Genomic DNA, 6,007 nt, shown 5'->3' with positions numbered 1-6,007 from the left:
CGTACAAAAATAGCACACGCACTTTATGTTCTAGTTACTGATCAGGGATCGTTTGAGTATGAAATTTGTACTAAAGGATAATGAGTTATTCCCTTGGGAACACGGAAGCAAGCTGCTCTGTAAACCCAGAAACATGAGTTACCTCAAAAAAAAAAAAAAAAAAAAAAAAAAAAAAAGGAAGACTGCCTTCTGAATGCCTGGTTCATTACAAAAACTAATCATTGGTTCATTTTAAAAGATGAACACAATGACACATTCACATGTGAGCCAGGCTCACTGCTACACACCAAGAGGAGGCTGTGCTCCCCACAAGGACAGCCCACTCCTTCCAGGTCTGCATAGGACTCTTTGAAGGGAGACAGAGACTGCATGCCCAGGATATGTGGTTTATTACTTATCCCCACCTTTCCTTTTTTTAGTAACTAGATGGTCACCATATCATTTTACGGTCTCTTCCAGAGATAATACATATGATTTTCCTGTTCCATAAGTGACTGAGGGATTACTTGGTAAAAATAAAAACCCTTGCATATTGCAATTATGCTGATGCAACCATATAACACATTCCATATAATCCCTAAGCTAGATCCCCTGCAGAAAGCAAAGCAGGGGCTGCTCTGAGCAAATTCACCAGAAAAAGTTGCACAGATCTCTCCCAAAATCTCCTCTTATGAAGATCAGGCTCCTGAAGCCACATCAGGATGAAAAGAATCAGGAAGGAAAGGACGCATTATCTGGGTGATTCCCCAGACCTTGACAGAGGCACCACCTCCAAGCACAGTACCCAGCATGCGTCATAGCTCAGGTGGGCAGACATAGAAACACCCAATGTCCCAACAAAATCCAAGACTAAATAGCATTCAAGTTTTCGGGGGGGAGGGTTGTTTGTTTGTTTTTTAAAATCAGGGCCATCAAAACCTTCACTTTGTTCTGCCTGCCTCTTTTTTAATTGCAAATTAATAGATCTGTGTACAAAAGCCTGGACTCGGTGAGGTCTTCATACACTGAGCCTGGCTGGTGATTACAGTGTCCCCTGTGGGTGCTTCGGTTTGGATTTCAGAAGTTCAGGAACTACCAAAACTTGAAAAATATGGGAGTATTACCACTGTATTATCATCGTAGTATTGTAAGGGCTTCTTGGGTGAGATGTTTTTTTTGTTTTGTTTTGTTTTTTGCCTGGTCCCAGAACCTCACCAATGTACGAACACAAAGTCCTCAGGGGGAGACTTATCTGAAGCGTTGACTTCTTAAAAAAAAAATAACAATTAAAAATTTGACTTCTAAATCTAAGTCAGGTCTCCTATGGAGCAGGAATGACAGTAGTTAGAGATGGAAAAGAGCCAGTAAGTCACTGAGCCTGGACTGCTGCAAGTTCCCAGAGACACGCCAAGGACATGTCAGGACTTGGCCTGGGACTGCATCTGATCTCAGCCAAAAGGGCAAGAAGTGGTGATGGGATGAGGACAAAAGCGATCAGCAGCTGCCTCTGCGCACTCTGCCAAGGAGAGCCAGGGCAAGCCTCCTTGGAACAGAAGTCAGAACTTCTCAAGTTAGGCAGATGGTATTTGATCTGCTCTTATTACATAATCCTGAAAGGTCTGTACCCAGTTTTCTACTGTCCTAATAACGCTGTTTTGCATGTTATGAGAAACCTCAAGCAGCATCAATAAACTATTCTCACAGGGCCAGTTTGCTGACACACTCTTCTTGCTTTTGCAGTACACAAGGTTATCTTTAATGGCAGAAAATATCTTTTTATTGTTCCCTGCTGACTTGGTGGAGATAGATCCACTGACCTTACCGCCCATGCAACTTGTAGTCTAGCTGGAGGATGTTCTAAGCAAAACTTTTGCTCCTAAAGGAGGCTGAGTTGTCAAGAAGCTCAGAGCTTTTCAAAAGAAGAAATTTAAAGTAATATCAGCATGCTCTGATTTTCAAACTTCATTCGGAGCCCGTAGTCCCATTCACAGGGCCCTGAGTTCATGATTTTGTTATTAGTTCAGCACAACCAATAAGCATGTTTGCACTTCACAGGGAGCACAGAGACCAAACAAGTGTGCAATTTCAGACTTTTGCACCAAGAATACACATTTGCATGGCAAAAAGCATTTGCAGTGGGGTGGATAGCCAAATAGCAGTAAGACTTGACCCCAGATTGGATGGAATATAGTTACGTCAAACATATAAGCACGAGCAGACCGGAGTCTTTCCACGCTTGAAAATCACTTCATTGCTAGACAGGTATTCTGTTTATGAAGAAGCAGAACTGCTTCTGACAGGTTCTTGGCGATACCAGGTAAAGTACTTGTGGGTAGGCCAATAAACATAAACAAAAAGGAGACTGGAACTCACCCAACTGGTGAAGGGGCTCTCTAGCAATGCAGCACTCCTCAGGTAGCAGCCTAGGTGCAAGAGATGCTCTTCCTTCAGTGGCTGGCCTTTATATGAGTGCAGGGCAGCTCCCACCTGAGTCCACTCCTTTTGCCCATGTGCAAAGCACAGGTGCAAGCAATGTGCCTGCGCTCCCTGGGCCAACCACACACTGCTTCACCAGGTGCTTAATCACCAGCTCAAGCCCTGACCTAACAGTTCCCCTCCAACAAGTAATTTAAAATGATGGAAAACATACACCTATCTTTTACACACGCGTAGTGCCCTTTTGAGACTATGAAAAATGCTGGATTTCTTCTTATTATATTACAGCACATGTGAATTCTGCTTGAAATACTTAATACAAAACGACATAATTTAAGACAAAATGAACAGAAATAAATTTAGGTTGCAGTTTTAGTGAAAGGAGGGAGACAGAAGGACTTGTTTTCAGACACAACATCTCAGCTGACGTAAAAGCCACAGTATCATCAGCCAGGAGAGCAGAACATTGGAGACAGTAGAGAAAAGGTCTTCAAAACCCCTGTCAACTGCAAGCATGCAGCTTACCCTGTGCAGTGTGGGGATAACACTCCTGTGCACAGCCACAATGTGCGCAGCTACACACACAGTGAGCATGAAAGACACAGATTCACCAATTAACTGAGGAATGGACTACAGCAATTGGTTCAAAAATGTATCACAGAAAAATAACCTATCTGGTTGATTGACATTTAGTAACCTATTCATTGAGAGGAACCTATGTTGTTACATCACTCTTACTGAGAATATTTTCTGGGGGGGGAAAAGTTTTGGAAATTGCTGAAACGTTCTGTGTTGATGTTCTTTTGAGCGAAAAATATGCTTTTAAGACCAGTGGCTTTTCATTACTGAAGTTAAAGCTCCCTGAGAAAAAAGAATCAAGAACAGGAAAACACAAAAAGCAAAATAAAACATCACTGTTCACTCAAAATCATTTATAAAACCACCGCCTTTCAAAACACAATACCTGACTTTTCATTCTGACTTGAGACAAGAGCATTTTTAAGCCCAGAAGTTCTTCCTAAGACAGAAATGATTTTCCTCTTTCCTCTATCCAGAGGGACCAGTCAGAAAGAACACTCTGTTTTCTAATACTATTTTTGTCCCTAAGCTTTTCTTCTTTCCACTTCTTAAATTATTTTTTCTTAGTTTCTTTTTATTTTCTTTCCTTTTCTAAAATGCCCTATGTACTGTAAAACAGAAGAAACTTGAGCTGGGAAGCCAAGATTATTTGCTCTTTCTCTCCTCCTTTCCCCTGTTATTCAGAGGGAGTATGAAAAGAGCTATATTAAGCTGAAATTTTATTCTGCCATCCTCTATTCAACAAAAGATAGTCCACTAAAGCCACTAAATCACAGATAACACTTCTCTGGGCAACATTATTAGGAGCTGACAGCTGGTGATGGATGAAGATCTCATCTTTTATAGAAAAAAATACATTTAATTTCCTTTGTACATAAAACAGAGAGCAAAGCATTGTGTATCTAAAGATAAAAAGAGACCCAGTGTATGCAGGGTGCCATACTTAAGGGGATACAATAATGGGGCTGTGTTTCAGAGCTTACATTTTACAGGACATCTTCAAATTAATTTAGAAACCACTATTCTTCAACTCTCAATAGACAGTGAACACTAAAAAAAGCAGAGGACATTTTGCGATCAGCTCCATTAGAAATAAGCAGCGCAGAACCTGAGCTGTTACTTTTCAGCAAGAACGCTGGAAGAAAGGAGGAAAAATAGAGAATGCATCTAGAGGACAGACTGATGGGTTTCTCTCTGATTATTCCTGGGATTAAGCAAGACTCCTGGGAGCCACTGGGGCTCCTCAACTGATAACAGAAAGGATTTCACGCAGAACATGCACAGTAGAGTCAGTATCAACGCCAAGGATTTCATCTGCCACCTTGACAGATGGCTAAATGTTAAATTAAATACACTATTTGTCCATCAATTAAAGCACATCAAGCCTGACCCCAAGCATGCTGGGTGAAAGCACATAAATTTCTCCCGCAGAGACGGGTAATACACAGTGCTGCCTTATTGCTAGTTTGTTTATTTTTTCCCTCAAATGACCTGTGACCACGACACATTCTACTTTTCACATTTGCAATGTATGAATGTATTTTACATGGCCTTTCTGCAGCACTAACAGCTGCTCCTTTGGTTGAATTTAATTTTAGCACACCTCCCAAGCAGGAGATGGTGCGGATGAAACTTTAATTACCTGTCTGTGCTAAGGAGGACTTTAACTGCACATGTTCAGCATGAAAATACAGTCGGTCTGATTCCAGCGGTAGGAAAGACTGCTTTGGTTCTCCTGGGGTAAGGAAGAGTTTAAGAAAAGCATCTGTATGGAGTTCTTGTTTCCATGTCCAGACTTTGGATGCGTCTGGCTGCAAGTCCTCATAGGAAAAGAAGGCCCAACAGTCAGCAATGACCTTACTTTGAATACAAATCTGTAGTTAGCTAGGCTAAAATACAGGGGATGTTTACTGAGAACCTTACTCCAATGAAGGATGAAAAGAAACTTTCCACTGAAAACACTGAGAAAAAGCAGTCTTTCCAAAGCCAGAAAATTATGGAAAATTCTGTGCTCATCTTCAGGTCAAAATAGCTTTTCTGCTTTCTCTAAGACTTTAGGCCAACACTTTTTTTCCTTATTTTTCTCCAGTTCCCGTAAGAAACATCGCTTGAATTGAAGGATAATACTTAGGCTTTCCTCTTTCTTACAGAAAGAAAAGCTCATCGAACATGCTGGAAATCAACACGCAGCTTCTCCTGGGCTTGTGCTGGAAGTTCAAACAGAGCAACTTAAAGCAAATCCAAGATCATCGAGAATTACAAGGATTTCAGAAGGTGAAACATACTGCTTTAAGTTTCACTTATAAACATAGTACACAGTGTACACACAGTTAACTGTAAAACTTCCACAGAATGCTCACCTTTAAACCACCCCAGGTTACTGCTTCTCTGTGCAGAAATGGGTTTCTCCTGATGTGAGTGCTCAGCACTGTGCACGCATTCCTGCCAGCACCGATCAGTGTTACCGATCCTGTTTGTCAGGATTGCTCCCCACCTGCTGGTGGGGTGTATCTAAGACATTGTTAAGAAGTTTCTGCATTCTGTAGTCTGCTTTATAAGTTCCACCACTCATCTCTCATTAGGTCCCTCAAAAAGTAATGCCTTCTATTTGTTTCCACGCAAACCACAACAGTTACAAAGAACACAGTAACACTATTTGATAGAGCAAATTCTCAGCTACAAAACATTGTTTTTCAACACAGTCACCACCATTTGCCCATGAGCTGATTGAGACGCTCTTCATTTTGTGATATCACAGCTGTGCATGGCTGCCCAGAACAGAACTTTTCTTTTTCATTGCCGTCCCCACTGCTGAAACAGTGCTAACAGCTGGCAACCATCCAGCTGGACACTCACTGGTGCTACACTGAGCTCACAGATTCACAGAGCCTTGGAAAGGACCTCTAGGGACCACCTCCTCTAACCCTCTGCTAAAGCTCTCCTGATCCTGGAGACAGCTGTAATTCATCAACTCTGGACTCTCAGCAACAGGTGCTGGATGCTTAGATTGACA

The sequence above is a fragment of the Tetrao urogallus genome (assembly GCF_951394365.1).
Source record: "Tetrao urogallus genome assembly, chromosome: 6".
Classification (NCBI taxonomy): domain Eukaryota; kingdom Metazoa; phylum Chordata; class Aves; order Galliformes; family Phasianidae; genus Tetrao; species Tetrao urogallus.
The sequence above is the reverse complement of the archived record's forward strand: the minus strand, read 5'-3'. Positions refer to the sequence as shown.